This window comes from Lucilia sericata, unplaced genomic scaffold (genome assembly GCF_015586225.1).
Source record: "Lucilia sericata isolate MDLA Ls3-8-SP2 unplaced genomic scaffold, ASM1558622v1 Contig000249F_arrow, whole genome shotgun sequence".
NCBI classification, from domain to species: domain Eukaryota; kingdom Metazoa; phylum Arthropoda; class Insecta; order Diptera; family Calliphoridae; genus Lucilia; species Lucilia sericata.
The window spans coordinates 327,027-353,869 of record NW_023994275.1 but is presented as its reverse complement, the minus strand read 5'-3'; the positions used below and the strand labels follow the sequence as shown (position 1 = coordinate 353,869).

General features: G+C 33.1%; 1 protein-coding gene across 3 annotated transcripts in view; it reads left to right on the top strand.

Moving 5' to 3' along the window:
* The first annotated feature begins 612 nt into the window (after positions 1 to 612).
* Positions 613 to 26,843, top strand: part of LOC119602704 (45 kDa calcium-binding protein) — a 51,864-nt gene continuing 25,633 nt past the window's right edge. The window contains exons 1-3 of one of the 3 annotated variants that reach the window (XM_037954356.1): positions 631 to 807; positions 1,240 to 1,483; positions 24,446 to 24,677. The gene's annotated coding sequence lies outside the window, so the exon portion shown is untranslated. Of the gene's footprint in view, positions 1,484 to 24,445; positions 24,678 to 26,843 lie in introns of all 3 variants that reach the window. The other 2 variants (XM_037954355.1, XM_037954357.1) reach the window with 2 other exon arrangements.

Sequence of the window (26,843 nt, the reverse complement as noted above, 5' to 3'; positions counted from 1 at the left end):
TTAGTCCCACAGTCACTTCTCTGTGTCTCGGCAACAGCACTCTTCAATAACCGGAACAATACAAAGTCCGAAACTCTTCCCTGGATGTCTGGTTCGACCCCATGTCAAATCATTCCAAGGAAAGGTCAAGGATATATTTGATTATTACCAGTTTATAGTCTCGGCAGACTAAAGGTACTGTAAGACCCCGGGATTGCAACAGTAAAATGACGACACTTTCCGTTCTCTCTTATAGAAGGTACACTTTTACGTTCACAGAGTGTACTTTAGGGACGAAAGACGAATTAAAGCCAACCGGAAGATTATACATTAGTTGAAATGGCTTTAAATTTTGAATGCATTGACACTTTGTCGAACTGCTGGGTAGTTCAATACTGTGCGTTAAACAAATTTCACTTGATCTGGTCACATTAAATGGTTAAGAGTAGGAAATAAACATACATATTTAAGAGAGACAACAATTCTTTAACACAACGAAACACAAGAGTTACCAGTCAACATTTTAACTAGTTCGTGTACACGGTGAGAGACAGAACTATGTTAGCCATGTTAAAAACAAGTTGTTATGGTAACAGCAACAACATTAACTTAAAACAATCAAATGTTTGTAGCACAGTTTCGGTTATAAGGCCCACAGTAATGCACGCGTTACCGGTATATTGAAGTTTTTTAGTGAGAAACAAAAAATAACAATTAAAAACGAAAAAAATTTAAATAAATTAATAAGCGTAAGAAAAAAATAAACAAATGAAACAAAGAAAGAAAAGCTAATACAATACCCAACGGAGTGCAATTATAATTATAACGGTAATTAATGATATAAAAGAAATAAAAATAATGTTTAAAATAAATAATAATAAAAGTTAGAAATGAATGAATACATTTTAAATCACGCTTGTACTGTAATAAAGAAATTTATTTTTATTAATATTTTGTTGTATTGATTTTCTTTGGGGAATAAACACCCAAATCCAAAATATCTCGTCGATACTATTTGTTTTTTTTTTTTGTTTATTTTCCCCCCTTTTTCTGCTATTCTTCGTTAGTGTTGTTAAACAACTACAACAACAGCAATAAATACATGAATTTTCTTTTTTATTTTGAATGTCACTGAGTGAGTGAGTGCGTGTAAAAGACATAAAATAACGTGCGTTTATTATTGTAACATTATTTTGTAATCGTGTTCAGTCATGTTCTGTTATGTTTAGTTATGCTTTGTTTTGTTCTGTTTCGTTTGAGTGTTTTATGACAATTTAAAAAGGGGCGTTATTTACAGTGTGTGTCTTTGTTATTACTGTATGTGTGTGTGTGTGTTTACATATTCACCATCAACTATAGCCATCACTATCACAAAGTCTTTCTCTCCAACTGCGGTTCCTGTTACTGCTGCTCCTGTTTTGTGTTTTTCTTGCTCGAGTGTTTGCAGTGGTGCCAATTTTGCCTGTGGACTCGTTTTGTCATTACTTGACAAGTGACACCTGAGGTAATATCATAATATTAATAACAACAACAACATTATAATACATATCTGAAGATTTACTCACATAATAGGTGTGCTCATATTCACGTTATAGAAATTATTTTAGGTGAATTATATAAAATACTTAATTACGGAAAAAACTAGAGCAAGTTTGAACCAAATTCCCAACCAGTTGTATAGGCGAACACAACCCGGAAATTTTTTTAATAAATCAAAAATATTTTGCAACATTATTTTTTTGGCAAAACTTAAAAAAACCTAAACATTCGCGGAAATTTGATAAACTGGACACTGCTCCATTTCCCTCAATACCGGATATATGTAAGGTATTGGGTGTTTGGATAGTCTATGCATCGATATTCATGAAATTATGTGCAATTATTTAATGTTTTATAAGATTTTTCAGTGTATTACATTCTAACTAGCTTTACCTGGTATGCTTCGCTACCCTTATCTTATTAAAGTCTATTGTAAGATTGATTTTGAAGAATTCAAAAGCCGCATGTTTAATATATTTCTAGGTTTGATATTAACGAAATTTCAAAAGAATACTACATGAAAAATTACAGAGACCTAGGAGTAAATTCAAGCAGGAAGGAACTGTTGCTATTCACAAAGACCAGGAACAACTCATAGCAGTAAAAAAACTGCAAAATTCCCCTAACAAACAAAGATGCTAAATATCTAGAAATTATCCTAGACCCCGAACTATTACGGAAACTAAACATCCAAAACAGCAATGGTCGTCTACTACAACTATCGTAAGATGTTTGGTTTGAAATCGGGAGTATGTCCTATTATTACCCAACAGTTTGGTCGCAAAGTGACGAACTACCTATTTAATCTTCCACTTAGAGTTTCCCCTTCGACTCAACTTGACTGTTTGCGCGAAGTGAATTAACACAATAACCAAAGGTGCCATTTGATAAAGTAAAAAGTACCATTTGGTTTGTGTCCATATCAAGAAGGAAAATGTACCAACAAATCTCTTTTTATAGATTCTGATTCACTCAGGTTGTAGGATATAAAAAATTCAAAAAGCTTCAGTAACGAAAAATTATCAACAGCTTTTAGATTTGTAGATCTTCTTACAGTAAAGACCGTTTCGATTCGTGTCAATATTGAAACTTATCATTTGTGGAAAGTATCATTAAAAACACTTTTCGAGAACATAAAGAATACAAATCTCCTACCGAATTACCGTAGATTCGTCAAATTTGTATTCTTTATGTTCTAGTATTCGAATGAAAACTTCCACAAAATATCACTTTTCAATCCTTTGAAATCTAGTACATTTTGGCTTAATTTCGGTATCGAAATATATTATATTTGATTCTTTGTAAAACTAAATCAACCAAACTTTAAAATTTTATAAAAGTTTGTTCAATGATTTGGAAAAAATTAAATTTCCAGTTTATCCTCTTTTTAGTTCTTTAAGCCCCATTCAATATTGTCGTGGTTGTCTATAATACGTACATTTTTAGACCCATAATACAGTGTTAGTTGTTGTTGCAGCAGCGTGGCTGAGTTGACATTCCTTGGTCGTTGTTCGTTGAACTCCTAGTCGTTCCGATGCGTAGAACTCGTGGAAAAGTAATGAATCCATTTGGTGGAGACCAATCGTCAGTTGAAAGTTTACTTCTTTACCTTTAGTGGTATTTGTTGGGTAACAGTTTTATCATTCGAAATAGGACATGTATATCGGTCCAAATTATCCACCCAACCTTATAAAGCAATGATATTTCCTCCTATAAAAAGAATATTTAGTTTTACATTCACCTATTTTTCTGTTCACTTATGTTACACTAAATACATTTTTTATCATTCTTCCCCTTATTCTATATTTTATTTGGATCTTCTTTTGTGTTAAAAATGTCACTTTGATTTTTTAAGCCTGTTGTCTTTTATTTATAAATGTAGAATTTTGTTTATGGATTTTTGTTTGTGATACAAATTGTAGGAGTGATATTATTGTGTTGAGTTATGAATAAAAAATGTAAATTAAAAATATCTTAAATTGTATTTTACAAGAGGGTATTAAAAAAGAGGAATTTTATCTTGCATAGTAGGCTGAATAACATTAGTAAATATTATAGACCCTTAAGGGTAATAATTTTTAATATTTTTGTATACTACATACATATAATATTAAATATTATGACATAAAGCAGAGAAAATTATCTCACAAAACATAAAATTGTATTGGTTTTCTTTGCTCTTGAACTCAGAGTCTGGATGGATACATATGTATATACATAATTACATACATATATCTAATTATGAAGATGAGGTTTTCTAGGTTTGAATCCATAGATAATTTTATGTTGAAAACAATCATCAAATAAATCTGTTAATATTCTTGAACCCCAAAAAGTGGAAATTCATGCCAACGAGAACTAATACTCCATTAATAATAAGGTTGAAATATCTTCTGCAATACCGTCCATATTCCGTCCGATGTAGTTCTGGATTAATAACATTTTCAGAAGTCCCATCTGGTTCTCTTGAAAATAGAATTCACAAGATGGCATTTATTAACTATAGGGTACAAAATTTGCCAATTTAAAGTTGATAAAAAGTCGTTAATTTAAAAATCGACTTCATCGGTATCTTGTTTTAATGTGCCAGTATTTGCAAATTTTTTAACAAATCAGGAGAATTCAGGGCGATTAGTTCTTCAGTTTAAAGCGACCGAAAAAGTTGTATTCGCAGTATATCATACCTTAGGTTAGGATATATTTAAAAAAGGAAACAAAAGTATGACAGAAATTAATCCTGGAAAGTATTTTCACGCTGTTATAACGCCTAGACGCTGCAAGACTCGGATTCAGCTCAACTTACGCTATTGTATATATACATACTATGTCTATAGTCTAGTCAATAGTCAAGTCTAAAGTCTAGTCCATAGCTTAGTTTATAGTCTAGTCTGTATTCTAGTCTATAGTCCAGTCTACAGTCTAGTCTATAGTCAAGTTTATATTCTAGTCTATAGTCTAGTCTATAGTCTAGTCTATAGTCTAGTCTATAGTCTATAGTCTAGTCTATAGTCTAGTCTATAGTCTAGTCTATAGTCTAGTCTATAGTCTAGTCTATAGTCTAGTCTATAGTCTAGTCTATAGTCTAGTCTATAGTCTAGTCTATAGTCTAGTCTATAGTCTAGTCTCTAGTCTATCTAGTCTATAGTCTAGTCTATAGTCTAGTCTATAGTCTAGGTTATAGTCTAGTCTATAGTCTAGTTTATAGTCTAGTCTAGTCTATAGACTAGTCCATAGGCTATACTAGTCTGTAGTCTAGTCTACAGTGAAGTCTTTAGTCTAGTCTACAGTGAAGTCTTTAGTCTAGTCTATAGTATAGTCTATAGTCTAGTCTATAGTCTAGTCTATAGTCTAGTCCATTGTCTAGTCTAGTCATGTCTAGTCTAGTCTATAGTCTCTAGTCTAGTCTAGTCTATAGTCCAGTCTATAGTCTAGTCTATAGTCTAGTCTATAGTCTAGTCTATAGTCTAGTCTATAGTCTAGTCTAGTCTATAGTCTAGTCTATAGTCTAGTCTATAGTCTAGTCTATAGTCAAGTCTATAGTCTAGTCTATAGTCTAGTCTATAGTCTAGACTATAGTCTAGTCTATAGTCTAGTCTATAGTCTAGTCTATAGTCTAGTCTATAGTCTAGTCTATAGTCTAGTCTATAGTCTAGTCTATAGTCTAGTCTATAGTCTAGTCTATAGTCTAGTCTATAGTCTAGTCTATAGTCTAGTCTATAGTCTAGTCTATAGTCTAGTCTATAGTCTAGTCTATAGTCTAGTCTATAGTCTAGTCTATAGTCTAGTCTATAGTCTAGTCTATAGTCTAGTCTATAGTCTAGTCTATAGTCTAGTCTATAGTCTAGTCTATAGTCTAGTCTATAGTCTAGTCTATAGTCTAGTCTATAGTCTAGTCTATAGTCTAGTCTATAGTCTAGTCTATAGTCTAGTCTATAGTCTAGTCTATAGTCTAGTCTATAGTCTAGTCTATAGTCTAGTCTATAGTCTAGTCTATAGTCTAGTCTATAGTCTAGTCTATAGTCTAGTCTATAGTCTAGTCTATAGTCTAGTCTATAGTCTAGTCTATAGTCTAGTCTATAGTCTAGTCTATAGTCTAGTCTATAGTCTAGTCTAGTAGTCTCTAGTCTAGTCTATAGTCTAGTCTATAGTCTAGTCTATAGTCTAGTCTATAGTCTAGTCTATAGTCTAGTCTATAGTCTAGTCTATAGTCTAGTCTATAGTCTAGTCTATAGTCTAGTCTATAGTCTAGACTATAGACTATGGTCTAGTCTATAGTCTAGTCTATAGTCTAGTCTATAGTCTAGTCTATAGTCTAGTCTATAGTCTAGTCTATAGCCTAGTCTATAGTCTAGTCTATAGTCTAGTCTATAGTCTAGTCTATAGTCTAGTCTATAGTCTAGTCTATAGTCTAGTCTATAGTCTAGTCTATAGTCTAGTCTATAGTCTAGTCTATAGTCTAGTCTATAGACTAGACTATAGACTAGACTATAGACTAGACCATAGTCTATAGTCTAGACTAGACTAGACTATAGTCTAGTCTATAGTCTAGTCTATAGTCTAGTCTATAGTCTAGTCTATAGTCTAGTCTATAGTCTAGTCTATAGTCTAGTCTAGTCTATAGTCTATTCTATAGTCTAGTCTATAGTCTAGTCTATAGTCTAGTCTATAGTCTAGTCTATAGTCTAGTCTATAGTTTAGTCTATTGTCTCGTCTATAGTCTAGTCTATAGTCTAGTCTGTTGTCTAGTCTATAGTCTAGTCTATAGTATAGTCTATAGTCTAGTCTATAGTAATGGACATAATATAGTATGCAGTCTAGTCTATAGTCTAGTCAGTAGTATAATACTGTAGTTTAGTATATAGTCAATTCTGAAGTCTAGCGGAAAATTAGTTAAGTACTTAAGACCTAAAAACGGACTATTTTTTTCATAATTAAGTACTATTTTAAAATTTAAATTTTCCATAAAATAGTATGAAACTTTTAGAACGATAAAGTTATCTTATTTAAGTTCAAATTCGTACTTGATTTAAGAATGCAAATTATTGAATTTATACCAAAATATGCTTGATTTGAGCACAATTCGTACTTGATTATAGAATTCACAACAATTCATCAAAAAATTTAATTAAAAAAAAAAAAAAAAAGAAACAGTTACAAATACATAAATGAATCAACAATACACATAAACTAATGAAATAAACTGAAATGACAATTCTAAGATCCTTCTGGATGTAATCCAGATCTTATACAAAGTCTTCAACTTAAAGTAAGCTATTTTAAGTGTTATTTTTTATCTTTAAAATATGAGAATTTACATATTGTGTAAACAACTCAAAACATATTTAAAAAATAATTTTCTCGCAAAATCTGGCTAGCAACTTATTGCCAACACTAAAATAAGAAAAATCAATTGAGTGTGTGTGTGTGTTAAATAAACAAACAGTGGGCTTTAAGAATAAAATCTCCATTGAACATAAGATTTTTATCTCTGAATGGGTGTTTTTGAGTGTGGGTGTGTGTGTTTATGTGTAGCTGTATTAGTGTTTTATAAAAATAGGCCTGATTAAATTTTAACAATTCTTGTGAGATTTGAGCAGCAATTCTTTTATATTTGCTTTTTTAATGCAACCTTTATAATGTTCGAGTACAATAAACTCGTATGTACTTACAAAGTATAAACATAAAAAAACAGCTTAACTAGAGCCGTAAATATTTGATAGAACTAACGTGAAAGTAAAGTGATACAAAGGCCTTTGTATAAATTTATAACGCTGATAACTAGTTTATATTGTACACAGTTACCCTACACAAGACAATATAGGATTCTGTTAATGAAAATCTACAAAATGTCATCACTATCGATGTAATCAAAACCGATCAAAGGTAATTCGTTAAGAAAACTAACCTCGATTTTGGCAATTTGAGGTTCAGATTAAGTAATTAGGGTCCTGCAAAGCGACCCTAATTAGTATTAGAATATAATGTCTGGACTGTAAGGCAATTGCGATTCTCTTCTGAAGTGAAACCGAATTCCCTGGAGAGAGGTTGACAAGGGAGATCTGATTGAGTAAATTATTCTCTTCTTTCAAGCCGAAGATAATGGATGTTTATACTAACTGATACGTATGACTGGTTTAAAGCATTTTTGGTCTACCGATTTAAAACTTAATCATGATTCCTTATTCGCTTTAAAAACTCTTTTAGAATCGTGCAAATATGGAAAAAACACATCATTGCCAGTATTTAAAATCAATAATTTTACACACAACTTAACACAAGTATTATTTAAAGGCGTGTTTTGTTATTCGAAATATTTATTTTTCCTTTGGCATGTTAAAGAAATTTGTATCAATTTATAATAGTAGAACATGTATCTGAAATACTGACACATATACTTATAAACACTAAAAATCCATTTGTATCTGCATACAAATGTATATTCGTTTGTACATTTGCCAGACTATATGTAAGTTTGTGTCTGTGGTTTTTGATTTTTGACTTTTAGTATATCATCTTATTTATGTCCGCATTTAAGTTTATTGTTAGTTTCCTTATTTGTTGGTAGTTTGGGTTTGTTTCTGTTGCTTTTTAACTGACTGCCACTGCTGTTTTGGTCTCCTGTTTGGTTGGTTGGATACTACTTTTTGACTATTCGTTATAAGAGTGTATGTGTATGTGTGTTATAGTTGGTTCATGTGGGTTTATTTTCTTTTTGATATATTTTGGCTTTAATTCTGCTCTAACGCTCTTTGCAGTATTTGTTGAATTTTGCTGTATTTGTGTTTACAATTTTGTGTCTTTTTGGCTTTTTGCACACTTTTGATTCGAAATACAAATAAACATTTTGTACTTTCATAATGTTTGTTCTTTGTTTGTGGTATAATGTTTGTTAGTCATAGAGGTAGTCAGTCAGACCAACAGTTAAACGGACTGATGAACATACGTACAAACAGCCACAGAAATACAAAGACCTAAGCTATACAATTCATTTCAAGTACAGTTAGTGAAAAAATATAATGTCCATTTTTTACAATAAATGTATCTGACATGAGTTGTATAGCTAAGTTCTTCCTATTTCTGTGGCCGTCTATACATAAAATATATTGGATGTGGTGTTTGTCCGAACAGTTTCGCAGTCCAATTTTCCAAGACTATCCTAATGGTATATAGTTCTGGTTTCCCACGAATGTCTTAAGAAAATACAAAGATTCTGTGTTAATCTTATGTTATTGTAAGTTTCAATATAGTTAATCGATATCCCCCGATTCGGTACTTTTTCGGTACATAGTAGTCAATAGACCAGTATGTAGTCTGTTATAATTTATAGTCTACTCTACAGTCTATTCAATAGTCTGTGGTCTAGTATATAGTCTAGTCAACAGTCTAGTCTACAGTATATAGTTAAGTCTTGTATAGTCTATAGTCTAGACAGTAGTCTAGTGTATAGTCTAGTATATAGTGTAGTACTTAGTCAATAGTCTAGTCTATCGTCTAGACAGTAGTCTAGTGTATAGTCTAGTATATAGTGTAGTACTTAGTCAATAGTCTAGCCTATAGTCTAGTCTATAGTCTAGTCTATAGTCTAGTCTATAGTCTAGTCTATAGTCTAGTCTATAGTCTAGTCTATAGTCCAGTCTATAGTCTAGTCTATAGTATCAAGTCTAGTCAAGTCTAGTCAAGTCTAGTCAAGTCTAGTCAAGTCTAGTCAAGTCTAGTCAAGTCTAGTCAAGTCTAGTCAAGTCTAGTCAAGTCTAGTCAAGTCTAGTCAAGTCTAGTCAAGTCTAGTCAAGTCTAGTCAAGTCTAGTCAAGTCTAGTCAAGTCTAGTCAAGTCTAGTCAAGTCTAGTCAAGTCTAGTCAAGTCTAGTCAAGTCTAGTCAAGTCTAGTCAAGTCTAGTCAAGTCTAGTCAAGTCTAGTCAAGTCTAGTCAAGTCTAGTCAAGTCTAGTCAAGTCTAGTCAAGTCTAGTCAAGTCTAGTCAAGTCTAGTCAAGTCTAGTCAAGTCTAGTCAAGTCTAGTCAAGTCTAGTCAAGTCTAGTCAAGTCTAGTCAAGTCTAGTCAAGTCTAGTCAAGTCTAGTCAAGTCTAGTCTAGTCAAGTCTAGTCAAGTCTAGTCAAGTCTAGTCAAGTCTAGTCAAGTCTAGTCAAGTCTAGTCAAGTCTAGTCAAGTCTAGTCAAGTCTAGTCAAGTCTAGTCAAGTCTAGTCAAGTCTAGTCTAGTCAAGTCTAGTCAAGTCTAGTCAAGTCTAGTCAAGTCTAGTCAAGTCTAGTCAAGTCTAGTCAAGTCTAGTCAAGTCTAGTCAAGTCTAGTCAAGTCTAGTCAAGTCTAGTCAAGTCTAGTCAAGTCTAGTCAAGTCTAGTCAAGTCTAGTCAAGTCTAGTCAAGTCTAGTCAAGTCTAGTCAAGTCTAGTCAAGTCTAGTCAAGTCTAGTCAAGTCTAGTCAAGTCAAGTCTAGTCAAGTCTAGTCAAGTCTAGTCAAGTCTAGTCAAGTCTAGTCAAGTCTAGTCAAGTCTAGTCAAGTCTAGTCAAGTCTAGTCAAGTCTAGTCAAGTCTAGTTTAGTCTAGTCTAGTCAAGTCTAGTCTAGTCTAGTCTAGTCTAGTCTAGTCTAGTCTAGTCTAGTCAAGTCTAGTCTAATCTAATCTAATCTAGTCTAGTCTAGTCTATTCAAGTCTAGGCTAGTCTAATCTAGTCTAGTCTAGTCTAGTCAAGTCTAGTCTAGTCTAGTCTAGACTAGTCTATAGTCTAGTCAAGTCTAGTCTAGTCTAGTCTAGACTAGTCTATAGTCTAGTCAAGTCTAGTCTAGTCTAGTCTAGTCTAATCTAGTCTAGTCTAGTCTAGTCTAGTCTAGTCAAGTCAAGTCAAGTCTAGTCTAATCTAGTCTAGTCTAGTCTAGTCTATAGTCTAGTCTAGTTTAGTCTAGTCTAGTTTAGTCTAGTCTAGTCTATAGTCCAGTCTATAGTCTAGTGTATAGTCTAGTCTATAGTCTAGTCTATAGTCTAGTCTATAGTCTAGTCTATAGTCTAGTCTATAGTCTAGTCTATAGTCTAGTCTATAGTCTAGTCTATAGTCTAGTCTGCAGTCTAGTCTATAGTCTAGTCTATAGTCTAGTCTATAGTCTAGTATATAGTCTAGTATATAGTCTAGTATATAGTCTAGTCTATAGTCTAGTCTATAGTTAAGTCTATAGTCTAGTCTATTCTAGTCTGTAGTCTAGTCTATAGTCTAGTCTATAGTTTATAGTTTGGTCTATAGTCTATTGTTCGTTTACTTTTTCAGCTAACTGTAGAATGCACAAAAACTCAAAATTCATTCAGTATAAACAAATACAAGTCCAACAAAACCCAAATTTATCATGCCGCAACACACCCATCCAAACATATACATTTTGTCTACATTTGTATGTTGTACATTTAATACAAACTTTTTACTACCATTTACTCAAACTCGTAATCAAATGTGGACCAAAGCCAATGGTTAGTAGTTATTTATTCGTACTTTACAGTTAAATAAACGAACTAATGTTCTTTTTTATTTGTTTCTAAAATTCTAGAATCATTCTTTTTTTCTTTTGGTCTGTTGCGACTCTTTAATACTCTTTGATATTGTTGTCATTACTGTTGTTGTGGTTGTTATTATTATTGTTGCTGCTGGTGATGATGTCTTACACATTCATTTGGTGTATATGAGTAATTATCTGGGTATTTGTGTCTGCTTTGTAATTTTGAGTGCCCATAGTGCACTTTCACTTTCATATAAATGTCGTCTTATGAACGACGAGCAGCACATTCATGTCGATGACTTGTTGTTGTGAATTAATTTATATTCATGGTAGCAAGTTATACTTTAGTTCGGACGATTGTGTTTTGTCTGAGCCAAGTAAATAAACAGAAATATAATAAAAACAAAACCTGAGAAGACAAACGGAAGAAAACAAAACAAAAATGTTAAAAATACGAACCTGTTTGTCAATTGAAGTTTTTCAAATAGCAACCGACCAACATGATTAAGAGTTAAATAAAAGATCAAAATTAAAGATAGATTCGTTAACGAGAATTCAAAATTAATTATGAAACTTTTCAATTCAGACTCCTGTGCCACTGAACCATTTTTATTAACACCTTGTAGTTGTTCAACAACAAAATGTTATACCTGTCAAAGACAGCAACAGCATGTCCATTCTTATATTGCCCTATTTTAAGGACGACATAAATGTCTGGTTGTTGACAAGCACGTTTGTCAATGCAAAAAAGAAAAAAAACTTTATTTTGAAAACTGTTTCATACTCAGTTTTAATCAATAGTGACAACATCAATTTTTCCATAATTTTTACTAGCCAGATGATAAAGTTTTCTTTTATCCATACTGTGTTTATGTTTTTTTTTTATCATCTTTAATTTTTCACAGCAGCATCAGTTACCGAGAAAGAAATTTTCATGTTTTGACATACCACTGACATTCATGTGGTTGGTTCTGTCATTTTCGGGTTAGTCATAAACAAAGTGCATATTAGAAGAGGTACTGATGCAACATACATATAAGGCACTGGAACAACTTATACATATATACATATATTAGGGTGGCCCCGATTGATATATATGATTGTTACAAAAATAGATGTAAATTTAGAAAAACTTGTATTATGTAGACCGTAAGCTCAGTTATTGATAATATTATTGATATCGGACTTAATCACTTACCATCGGACATCTCCCAGCCTTTTATTTCACTTTTGATTGCTGGATATCCAAAATTTAAACCTTTTCCGGATGAAATAGATGCAATATTAACACAAATCGGAGATTATACTTCGATAGCGGGTATCTAAGAGTCGATATGGCCGATTAAAAATCTCTTGCTCTTTGTTTTATAATATACTATTAAGTATATAAACATTTATTAACATGACACAAACAATATCATCAACTAGAACTCCTACCTCCCCAAAACATTTCATCACCAAAAAGTTTCGTTTTTAGCCGTCAATTCATTATGATAAAATGTTTAAGTTCTTGTGTTCTTCTTCATTTGTTCACTTTACATAAATTGTTCCTATTGTGTTGCTACGACGCTCTACCGTATTGTTGATATTGTTCTTATTGTTTCTAACCAAGTACCATTAGTTTCATATTTTTGTGCATTTTACTGCAGTGCCTCAAGTTGTTGCAAACTGACATCCTCACTCTAACCCACATGGACATTAACACTAACACAAAGAAATAAGACCTTAAATAAAAACAGTGAGAACGACAGACAGACATAGAGAAAACCCTCATCATGAAGAACTTTTAACAACCAAATGTTGTTAATACCAATAATAACAACAAACACACACTATATTTTAGTATGTGTTTACAATAGAGTGCCACAAGATTGCGGAGATTTTCGAGCTATGAATTTCAACTTCTTCAGATGTGCTTCTGGGATTTTAATGTTATGCAAACTATTAGATGGGATAGACTTTAAACTAGACTATAGACTAGACTATAGACTAGATTATAGACTATACTATAGACTAGACTACAGACTAAACTATAGACTAGACTATAGACTAGACTATAGACTAGACTATAGACTAGACTATAGACTAGACTATAGACTAGACTATAGACTAGACTATAGACTAGACTAGACTATAGACTAGACTATAGACTAGACTATAGACTAGACTATAGACTAGACTATAGACTAGACTATAGACTAGACTATAGACTAGACTATAGAATACTATAGACTAGCCTATAGACTAGACTATAGACTAGACTATAGACTAGACTATAGACTAGACTATAGACTAGACTATAGACTAGACTATAGACTAGACTATAGACTAGACTATAGACTAGACTATAGACTAGACTATAGACTAGACTATAGACTAGACTATAGACTAGACTATAGACTAGACTATAGACTAGACTATAGACTAGACTATAGACTAGACTATAGACTAGACTATAGACTAGACTATAGACTAGACTATAGACTAGACTATAGACTAGACTATAGACTAGACTATAGACTAGACTATAGACTAGACTATAGACTAGACTATAGACTAGACTATAGACTAGACTATAGACTAGACTATAGACTAGACTATAGACTAGACTATAGACTAGACTATAGACTAGACTATAGACTAGACTATAGACTAGACTATAGACTAGACTATAGACTAGACTATAGACTAGACTATAGACTAGACTATAGACTAGACTATAGACTAGACTATAGACTAGACTATAGACTAGACTATAGACTAGACTATAGACTAGACTATAGACTAGACTATAGACTAGACTATAGACTAGACTATAGACTAGACTATAGACTAGACTATAGACTAGACTATAGACTAGACTATAGACTAGACTATAGACTAGACTATAGACTAGACTATAGACTAGACTATAGACTAGACTATAGACTAGACTATAGACTAGACTATAGACTAGACTATAGACTAGACTATAGACTAGACTATAGACTAGACTATAGACTAGACTATAGACTAGACTATAGACTAGACTATAGACTAGACTATAGACTAGACTATAGACTAGACTATAGACTAGACTATAGACTAGACTATAGACTAGACTAGACTATAGACTAGACTATAGACTAGACTATAGACTAGACTATAGACTAGACTAGACTAGACTATAGACTAGACTATAGACTAGACTAGACTATAGACTAGACTAGACTATAGACTAGACTATAGACTAGACTATAGACTATAGACTACTATAGACTAGACTATCGACTAGACTATAGACTAGACTCGACTATAGACTAGACTATAGACTAGACTATAGACTAGACTATACACTAGACTATACACTAGACTATAGACTAGACTATAGACTAGACTATAGACTAGACTATAGACTAGACTATAGACTAGACTACAGACTAGACTATAGACTAGACTATAGACTAGACTATAGACTAGACTATAGACTAGACTATAGACTAGACTATAGACTAGACTATAGACTAGACTATAGACTAGACTATAGACTAGACTATAGACTAGACTATAGACTAGACTATAGACTACACTAGACTGTTACTATTCTAAAATTTAATTTAGTCTCTTACTATTTTAAGATTTAAATTTTCCATTCCTGTTCTAAGCAAAAATTCTGGGTGAGAATTTCGTCAGAATTTCATTCTTTAGGAGTAGTTTAATACTTAAATTCCTATTGTGTATATTCATATCTACGCATTGTATTGTATTATAATTTTACATGGAAGTAACCGAATGGAGAGGAGACGAGATGAATGAATAGTTGGTTGAATGGAAAGATGGGACCATCATATTTAACAAAACATTTTTAATTGTTAGCTGTAAAGATGAACCAAGAAAAATTACTGCAATATAAATTTATCAACATTATTGAAAAACTTGATTGTTAGTACTGGGAAAAATGATATTTCTTTAGAAATTTTTTGGAAGCTTTAGATATCAATTCGTCAAAGAGTCGTCTACCTAAGGACTAGGAATGAATGAATGTAATTTAGAAATATCTATATCTAACACCTTTTGAAACACCGGTGTAGACTGCTATACTCTAAAATGCTCTACATTTAATATTTACATTGTCTCCAGAGTGGTTAGACTTATTGAGCTGTAATAGCATGAACATTTTGAAGGAGGTTCCTTAAACGCAAGTCAAAATGTCTCGTATTCCCAATTCTAAAAATATTTCGAATATTTTATCTTTATTGACTGATAAGTGCTTGGTGCTGATACCAGAGATATTGTCCCCCTTTTGCTCAGAAAAATTAACATTCTCTGTGAAAATAAAAAAAATCAAAACCCTGACCTTTTACAGCTAAAACTACTATTCTTCTCATGAATGCACTTGAATAGATACAATATATGTAAATTAACAATTGTATCGAAAAGAAATAACTTTTTACTTCAACATAAAAAAAATGCTAAAGAAAAAAGTTTGAATGCACAAGTCTGAATATATGCAAAGTTTCTATTCATTTGTATTAAAAATGGAAAATAATGCTGATATTGTTGCAAGTTCTAGTCGTTTAGTTGTTGTACGTATGAGTACTTATAGTTATGAGTTTTATGGAAACAACAATAGTTACATGGCATTTGTAACAAACTGACTACTAACCATGCAATTCACATACAGACTTATGGATGATGAGGTGGGTTTACATACATACTTATGTATATAAAAATATATATGTTGAAAGGGTGCCACACTATTTAAGCAAGATTTGAAATTATCAATATTTGCAGCAGTTTAATGGACGGAGCTTGATGGTTGTTGAGATATATATAAAAAAATTACATTTTGGCGGCCTTCTTTTTGAAAATTTCGCCCCAAATTTAGTCAAAATATTAGGACTAGAAGCACTATTGTTCCATACTTCGAGAAAATGCGACCGATCAAGTAGTAGTTCTCAGGAGTTACAATTCAATATGTCCATGCAACCCAGTCTGATACTTTGATGGAAACATCCATCTACAGGAGTTTATATTAGGAACCATGGATTTAGACTTTGGATTGCAATATCATTCACGGTTAAATATGTTGCACCCAACCTAAGAAAATCGTTTAAATGTCCATCCTTTTTTGACATGTTTAGTCAACCGAAGTTGGAGTAAGGATATTACAAATTTAGAGGAAGTTAACCCACTACTCTTTTCAGTATTAGTCGAGTTGGCTGCAGTATTCAACTGCTATTTCTTAAAAGGGTTTAAGGTGATCATCATACATTCTGAAAAACCTGAGGGTTTGGGCCGTTAGTTCTCTTCCTTGATGAATGTAGATGAAGTCCGCCAAGTCTTTTCAGTATTAGTCGGATTAGCGGCAGTATACACCTGCTGTTCCTTGAGAAGGGATTAATTAAGAATAATACTAACGGGACAGTTTTTGTTACTTCCTGACCTTTGCCAGTAGTGGTAATTTTTGTTGGTGATTATTCCAATTAAAGGAAGCGTCGTATGTTCCATATACCCCTTGTACTTTAAGATGATTTCTATCAAGCTAAGATCTTGCATAGATTTTGGTACACCCTTTACATTGTATATACTTTCAATTACCCATACTTAAGATGTCTTCAACAGATGACATACAGGTGAGTTAACAATTATATGAACATTCCAAAAACTAGGGAAAATATTATTAAAATAAACTAGAACCATAATCTGCCTTAATGTGACAGAAAGCTGACAAGTTTACAGTTCATTTGAAATAAATTTAGTATAAAAATTGCCTTTTTTGAACCGTATGAAAACGGGAACAGCAACGAACTAGTCACTAGTTATTCTTCTTCCATGAATGGATCTAAATAGTTCCAAGAAGATTTGAGAAAGTGAAATATTCAATATCCTTATTTCAGAGTTTCTAATTTTTGTATAAATCTTGTACATCTCTTCTACACTATCGTAAGTTCTAGCAACATGTTTCCATCCAATTCTCTAACAACAAAATGATCTCAATAAGTGGTCTCTGGTCTTTTCAAATAAATGTAAATTGAAAGACACCCCCCACCTTAAACTAAACATCACTATTCAATAGAACTCCCTAGGCATTTTTATATTGGACATGAATTGTGGTCATTGAATGAACTACTACCTAACTTCTAAAAAGAAGTTTCATTTTATGTGGATGTGTGTGGTTTTATAGCTGTGTATCTATTTCGTTGCCCCCAGCTATTTTGGAACTGCTGCAAATAAACAGACATTGAGACAGGTGTACACATACACATGCATACACTCACAACTACACCCAGTCATCTGTAAGTGTGTAGGTAAATATGAGTGAGTGTTAGTATACTTGAAGTAAAAGTACACTCGTATTATTGGGGTTATACATACATACATACGTATGTACATACATTCATTCTCGTATTGTTTATTTTTCTGTTCTTGTTGTTGCCCTTTTTTGTGGCAAAACTTTTATTAAACCATAAAACATGTACAATTTTAAAAAAAGAAACATTTATAGTCGGTTATTTTCGATCAGTAATGTTCTTTATCGGTGATTTTTCTATATCTGAAACATTGATGGATATATCTAAACGAAAGTACAATCGATGCCATTATACATACATATATGGATTACGATAAGGACCTTTGGTATAACTATTTTCCTTCTGACCATCTCATGTGCAATTGATTCATTATAGTGTAACCTCAAACTTTCCGCTGATCTGAATGTCGATGAGATCTTGGTGAAATCTTCATCTTGGTGCTACTAATACCTCTAGTGATGATCAAATGCATCCTCGGTCTTTGCTTGGAATAGTTTGACATGCGGTCGAGCCAGAGCTCCAGATAATTTGTTACTACTGATGGCCAGTTTCCTGGTGGACTTTTGTTCTGTCCGATTAGTTAGTTGAGTTTCCTTCGGGATCCATGTAGTGGCTGTAGATTAATACCAAAATTCGCGAGGAGAGCATGTTGGTTTAAGGACTGGTATATCCAAATGCCATATATGTCCAGATCCTCTATCCGGTGCTGTTGCCATCTCAACATATGTCACTGGGTGATGAGAGAGAGCAACTTATGCTGGATTCTTGAATTCATTCATTATCTTTTAGTCTTTACGTAGTATAGTGCTTGGTGGTTGCCAGTCATTCCGTAGGTCATTTCATCATGATCTGAAAATGGAACTGATGTAAATTGGTGAAATTTCAAGAAAATCTCATTGCTCTACCGGATAATAGTACTGATTGAGTACACTTTTTGCTTCAGGAAAGCTCTCGGTGCTGTTGCCATCTCAACAGGATGCATTTTGATACATCCTATGCGACAAATAGTTAGGGTCCGTTCCCTCAACTTATCGGGGCAATTATTGGGTTCGTTTGACTTTGGTAATTCTTCTGATTTAATGTCTGGATATTTCAGAATACCAAATGTGTCTCTAGGTGCTGTTGCCGAAGCAACAAAGCCTTGTGATGTGGTTTTCCGACTGAGAGACGAGAAATTTGCCTGAACGGGTCATTGCAGGTTGGGGATATTACAGCCACGCTAATAATAACGCGAATACATGTTGGTCCATCTCGGTGTCACACCAAGATTATGGATTCATCAGCTCCATTTTTTGGGATTTCGAAGACCCATCTCTTTTGATTCGTCCGGCACTTCTACGCCTGTCGCGGTGGCATCATACTACTTTTCATTCCGCAGCGTGATCACTTGACAAGAGATTATATAGTTCAAGTACTCTAGCAAAGTGGCTTTGCCGATCAATGTACAAAAATTCTATCTGAGTGTTCTTCATGGAAATCATTCGGTGCACTCGGTAATGTATAAGTGTATAAGAAAGACCACCGTAAAATTAAACCAACACGACAGGTGTTCTCGTAAAGCACTTTGACTTCATTCATATCTCACTACCACCCCGGGGCATATTACCTTGCTGATCTTCCCTCATCTTGGTGATTTTAAAATTTGGGGGGAAAAACAGGTGCTACCAATACCTCTAGTCAGCCAGGTAAAGTCTAGAATTCAGAGTAGAGAATGTGGTACTTAGAGTTGAAAATGAGCGTTGGATGTAGGGGTATGCGGGCCTCTCCCACACGTATACCTAGAATGAGTGTGTCGGATGTTTTAGTCGTCTAATAAGCTGACCTTGAGGTTGTAAAAATACCACCGTGAAATAAGACCAACACTACAGGTCTTCACATAAAACATTTCGATTTTTTTCTGCCGCTCTCTCTTGTCATGTAAGTTTGAATTATCTCTGCTTATCATGGTCTAAAAACTTCATCGTCTTTTGCTCCTACGTTCACACAGAATTTTCAATATCACTTGGAGAGGCATCTGACATCTGCTCCACAGCGTAATGCCGATTTCGGGTCATTAATGAGAATGACATGTTATCCAAATATGTGTGAAATTTCTTCGCTTTCACTTCTACGTTCTGACAGTATGTTTATTAAGTATCACATGGAGATGCTCTTTGTATCTTCTCGAAAGACACATACATCATAATATGTAAACAGTCTCCCAAAGAATGAGTCTTTTGGTTTCCTTTTAGCCTCTTCAATAAGACCAGCTCGCCTGAGAGTGGAGCCAAATCCTCCAAGTTCGCAATGACAACTTTATACTCCATACAACATACACATTCAAAGGTGTTAGTACCTATTCTTCATGCTCATGAATATCCATAAGATGCTGTCCGCAATCTAAGTATTGTCCGTTTCCCCCCATTCATCATTCTACTTACATGTATAGGCCTTTGGAGGATACTCTACGAGGACATGTCGAAAAAGACTAATTCTAATGACTCTACTACAAGATATTAGTAATATATTGCGCTGCTTGACAGCCATAATGAAGCATCTTATCCAAATAATTTAAAATTTCTTTGACTTCTCCTCCATATTATTTTTAATATCACGTGGGGACCCCCTTGTCCTTATCAATAAGAGAAGGTTAACCTTATCGTTAATTGTAAGTAAATATCTCTAAGACATCGTACTTTTTGCCAGAGACCTGTTCCAATACTGATTGTAAAACAATATTTATAAACTTCGGAAGAAGTCTCTCTTTGGTTTCGTACTTTAATAAAATGTTAAAAGTTTTTTTTTTTTCTTTAATTTCCGATCCGATGTTTGATTACAACATAAAAAGATTGATGTACGTATAACTAAAATTTAAAAGTGTTAAAAATGCTAACACGAACACATAATACCCTCTCGACGTAGCGCTGTAGGGTATAAAAACAATATAAACTACAATACAATTGTATGGGAAGGCAGTTTTGTGTCAAAACAAAAAGTAGTGAGAAAAAAAAACTATATTAAAAATTGCAACATTATTATTTTTTGTTTTACAACTGTAAACAAGATCGGAATTTAAAAATTTTTTTTTTTTGGTTTTTCATTTTTCTGCAACATAAAAAATATTGTATGTTGTTGGCATAAAAGTCTGCCATGTGTGGCAGTGAATGTGAATGTATGAGAGTATTACACTTGCATCAATGGTTGCATTAAAATGGTCATAGTTGGTTGTCCACATGGATATCAAATTTAGTTTTGATGAAAACTGTTAAAATGAATAATGTATGAATTTTTTGTTGGGGGGTGTGAAATGGGCAAAAAAATAATAGTTTTTTTCTCTTCCACAAAAGTAACCCACATTTTCTGTTTAAAGCTGAAAATAAAATAGAACTGAGTGTAATTAATATGATGTTTGTTATTAGTTTTTAATAGTTAAGGGCTGATAGTGTTTTTATACCCTACACCACTTTAGTGGGGAGGGTATATTGGGTTTGTGCTGTTGTTTGTAACGCACAATAATATTGGTCCTATACCGACCTTAAAGTATATCAATCGGCTCAGAATCATTTTCTGAGTCGATTTAGCTATGTCCGTCCGTCTGTCCGTCCGTCCATGTAAACCTTGTAATCAAACTACAGGTCGCAATTTTGAAGATAATTCAATGAAATTTGGTACATGATCTTCTATTGTCCCAGGGACGAAGCCTATTGAAAATGGTTAAGATCGGTCCATTATTTCACCTAGCCCCCATACAACTGAACCCCCCAATAGGGCTTGTAATCCTTGTAATCAAACTACAGGTCGCAATTTTGGAGATAATTCAATGAAATTTGGCACATGATATTTTATGGTATTGTAGACGAAGCCTATTGAAAATGGTTTACATCGGTCCATTATTTCACCTAGCCCCCATACAACTGAACCCCCGAATAGGGCTTTTAAACCTTGTAATCAAACTACAGGTCGCAATTTTGGAGATAATTCAATGAAATTTGGCACATGATCTTTTATGATACCGTAGACGAAGCCTCTTGAAAATGGTCTATTATTTCACCTAGCCCCCATACAACTGAACCCGCCGAATAGAACTTTTTAGTTCATAATTATGTTTAATATACTCATATCTCGACAAAAAGCTTCAAAAACCAAGTTGTATACAAGACTTGATGACCCTTATGAATTCCATAATAATAGGTTCTCATATGACCCCAGCCCCTATGAAAAGCCTCCATCAAAATTTCACTTAAATGTCCACAATTTTATTCAACAATAAACGGCTTAAGTATGTATATCTAAGGCAATGTACAATTCAACTTAAATGCTTTATTATGGCAACTAAATCACATTATATTTTGACAAAGATGTAGGGTATTATATGGTCGGCCTCGCCCGACTATAATTTCTTACTTGTTTGGAACATGGTGTGGTTTGAGCTGAAATGTAAAAGACATTTTGACCGTATTACATTGATACTAAGATAATCAGCCATCGACATCTTGAAATTCCTTCCAGTTTCGATATTATGATTTTGATGATTTAATGCAAATCATTTCATTTCTTCACCAACAAGAATTTCTCGACCAATTTAAATATACACTTTGTCCTTCAACCTTTTTTGTTGCAAATTTAAAATTAAAACTGTTTGTTTTTGTGAATTTAAAATATATGTATCTGAATGCATGAATGTATTTTATTTTCAAGATAAACTTTTAATTGGCATTCGAATGTATTCACATGAATGGTGTCCAAGTTGCTATGGTTGTGCTTGTTTGAAGATACAAATACATAAAAAAAACTGATATTCTGTGTCAAGAAATCCCTTGAATTTGTAAAATCTCCTGGGGACAAATACAAATAAAAATGTATATTTAACTAAACGTAGTACAGAAAAGATACAAATGTATGACTAACTAAATATTATATGTGACAAATTTATATATTTAGATCAAAAGATAAAGAACTTTTTAATTAAAATATCGTATGTAAGTATATTAGGGTGAATTTTTTCTTCATATAGGAAATATCGGCTTAAATATATGATATATATTTTCAGAAATACTTTCCCAAGAAAAATGCTAAAAGTAAACACCAGATTCAACATTATAGCATATTTTAGAGCCTTCAGCTTTCATAATCCTGGTGTTATGGTTATAGCTATATCCCTGTACCAGGGATTTGGCTAATCCGCTTGGAATACATAGTCTTAGTCATATAAAAGCCGCCGTACGTATGACGATGTGGGGGTTCAATGTAGGTCCTGCCCAATATCTTATGATACTAAATCTATTCTGCAGCTGTTTTTGATTGCCATTAATGCACACTAGATAATGATACTGTGATCTGGTAGCCTTATTGTCGGCTGTACATTCATTCCTTAATCTTTCCTTCGATTTTGATCCATACATATACAAATCATTACGACATTTTCCCTAAAGTAGAGAACTTTGTCTATATATGATCTATTTGAGATGTGTCTTGCAAAACTCGTATAGAAAACAGATTTCACTGTTTATAATCCGTTCGCATTGATTATATGCAAACTTTGGCTGAACCATAATATTAGTGATTTAGTCCTTCGTAGCACTTAAACATGCTTTACCTCAACACCTGCTTTGAAGGCTTAATTTCACGGTGGTTTTTTTCATCCACAGGGTGAACTTTTTGACGTCTCATTGCCGCTCCTTTGTATATCTTACACGCCGGTATTAATTTTTGTATATGGTTCTGCCGGTTCATGTGCAAGCACTTTGCTCAAGTACTCGAGCTACCTAATCTCTGACCATTGCTGACCCGTTGCATAACTTCCGAGATGCAAAAACATCACTTCTGTTAAGAATTACGCAGACGGCCTCTGTTGAGTCGTCAACAGCACCTAGAGACGTCATCGGCAGACCGAAATACGAATCAATTTAATAAGCCGAGGAGTTGTTCTTACTTACAGAAAACATACTGTGGTAAATTTGATATGAACAAAGTAAACACTGAACATACCAGGACAATGAAAGAAAATTCAATGGTATCACTTGTATAAGATACCTTACAGCATATACTTCTCTTTTGTCCGGGATACTCATTGAAAAAACGTGACAAGTAGGAATTAAGCCTGTTGCTCCATTCTGATCATAGTTGAGCCAGAACTACCCTTGTTTTCAGCTTCAGATTTTCTTCTGAGTCTATGGTTGTGGGCGTTGTGCGGCCTCCAAGTATGACATTCATGCGGTATCCTACGACCTTGGAATTGATGATGTCTCTATGAATGTTTTTCAAATCCGCCGTATACGAGGACTGCATATAAGAGTGTATGTTCTCCTCGTATATACGAAGATCCTTCCTGACATGCCCCGGGGGAGTATTCAACTGTATAATGTTAAAGTTGGGATGACTCCCCCGATGACATTATAGAAGGAATTGTTTAGTTAACATGACGTTGTGTTCCTTGACTGGGGAACTTTACAATACAACAATACAATATTAAAGATAAAGCCACATTGAAAGCATCAATTTTAACAGTGGAATAATCGGTAATCCATAATATAAAAAACATTTACGGATTTCGAAGTTTGAAAACTAGAATTTTATGTCGTCAGATCATTAATTTCCACCACTGTGCAAAGGACTAATTCAGACCAATAAAGTTCTAAACCGAAGACCGGGTTTTCGAGATATTGCATCTTTCAGTTTGAAAACCTTTCCTTAATGGACAAATTTTATAAACAAAGATGTCTGTCGAGTTGTTATAACATCTCCATTACTTGTCATTCTTAACTTTCATGAGGACTTAAAAAAAATAAAATTTTCACTTCAGGAGAGCGCAATAAATAATGTGAAAACCCCAAAGTCTTATCACTTTATATGCATACCAGGATTTTTCAATCGCCCTAATAATAAACATAAAAAACAAATTTGTTTATGTTACTAATTTTAAAACAAAATTTGAACTAAATTTACAATTTAATTTTCCATAAATTGTAGTTGAACTTAAGTTTAACATATTTGGCAAAAACTTATAAAAAGATCAAATTGTATTTGTTTAGGATAAAAAAATATTTAAATTTCAAACATATGTTAGTTTTAATCCATAAACTATAAATATGGCACTAATTTTCTAAATAATTGGGCTGTTAAATTAACTAATATTTAATGTATTTTATTTTAATTTACAGTTTGGAATTAAACACTGTGATATTATGGCATTTAATAAATAAAAAAAAAAAGTTCAACTTTTAAATCCAAACCAATACTGGCGATTGAACAACAATTAAAAACACAACAGCAACTACAACTACAGCAAAAGCGAGAAAAAAAACAAAAGTTAATTATCATTAGCATATTTCATTACAACAATAACAAAGTAGACAAGAGAGAAACGAAAGAGCAACTCAACCAAGCCACTGTGTAAGTATCTATCTATGTTTGTATATTAGTGAGTCATTCATTGTACTTGATGTAACAACAATTACAATTAATGAAAGTAAAAGTTGAAAAAAATAACAACAAAGAAAAACAGTGTGAATGACTTTCGATGTTAAGAACGAGTTGAGGATGATGGTCACGCTTGAAAAAAGAAAATCAAGCAAAAGCGGCAAAAATAGTAAAAGAAACAAATAAAGACAAAAATAATCAAAGAAATTGATGCAATCACCAAGTAATGTCAACAACATTTTCTATTTTAATGTGTGTATGTGTAAAAACCAGTATGACAGTCTGTCTATCTGTCTTGCAGTCACAACAACTCAACAATGACAACAATATACTGAAGTTAGACATTCATATAGCCAACAACTACAACAATAGAGATCAAAAGACGTAATCGAAGACATTTTTTTTGTTATTGTTGGTGTTTGTGCTCTTTGTGATTTTGTTTTTTTTTTTTTCTTAGTTTAAGCCAAATGGCAAAAGTTGTTTGATGTTAAAAATAAATTTATGTTGGACTGGTTTAAATATATAAGAAGTAGCAATAACAAAACGAATAAGAAGACGTAGAGGAATAACAAAAAAAAAAAAAAAACAAGTAATTTAACTTGTTCAACAACTGGGTTAAACGTGAACAGTAACAAAAGCAACAACAAATAACAACAATACCGCACAAACTGAGAATAAACGTCATTATTATCCAGTTGTAGAGTAAAAATACAACTTTAATCTTTTTTTCAGTGTGTCTCATAAATATGGCACAGTGGTTTAGCAGCAAGTAAAGTTTTTGAGCCTTCTTATTATTTGACTCCAGAATTCCCGATAATGTTTCACTTAACAATGTTAAAATCATAAAAAGCATAAAGTAGAGGTTCTTGGAACTCTTGGTACTAGGATCTTCTTATCATTTTGTCACATTTACCCTTTATAAACTTCGTATGGTGACAATGAACGAGCAGATACTCACTTAATGTTAAGTTAACATCATAAAAAGCATGAAGTAGAGGTTCTTGGTACTAGGATCTCCTTATCATTTCGTCACATTTACCCTTTATTAACTTCGTATGGTGACAATGAACGAGCACTTACTCACTTAATGTTAAGTTAACATCATAAAAAGCATGAAGTAGAGGTTCTTGGTACTAGGATCTCCTTATCACTTAATGTTAAGTTAACATCATAAAAAGCATGAAGTAGAGGTGACAATGAAAGAGCACATATGTGTAGGTAATCATACTGGAAATGGAAACTTCTTCACTTCGATGCAGACAAAAGTTTTAGATGACGTCTTATAGGATGCAATTATAAACGCCTTTGTTGTATCTGAAAAGAAATAGAAACAGGAAGAAAGTTAAAAAAGAAGAGAGAGTCAGGGGCAATAAAAAGTTACTATTTCCAAACGGGAAATCCTAATTCCAGAAAATCACAAAATCTTCATTATTTTCAAATTCCTAATCTTAGGACTTCTTCAAATGAAATTCCTAGATTTATTCTAAATTCACGAGATTTCTGAAAAAATAATGCATTGACAACCTTATTCCAAACAAATTGCAGTGTCTGTTAAAGGCGTGGGAAGCTCTAACATGTCATCAAATAATGGCTTTCCTATGAACTTAAAATGAATATTCCACATTTCAGGTCGGTTAGCCATTTGATTCCTCTTCATTATGAAAACGTCTGCAGAAGTCATATCTACAATGTCCTGTAATAACAGCAATCATATTTCTTATATCTGAGACACACTAAGCTTTAGAAAATATGCGGTTCAATCTCCATCTAGTGGCAATATTTATCTAGTTATGGTACAAAGAAGTTCATATTTCAACTTCGGAATTTCGGACATCAAAGCGTCTGTATAAGCCACTTCACCATCAAAGTGTTCCTAATGCAATTCTCGTATCCAATATTTATACAACTGTTGAACGGATCGCCATCCGGTTTAAAGATGTCCGAAATTCCTGTATCAATAATGTCTTTGCTGGGATCGAATACACGATCTCTGTTCTAACAGACTAGAATACTAACCCACCGGGAAACAAAGAAGTTTTCCTGATACCAAATTTCCCAGTTGAATTCTGGTTAACCAGTTGAAATGAATTGTCTAATCACGGCACACAAAATCCAGTTAAAAAGTTTTGGTATTATGCC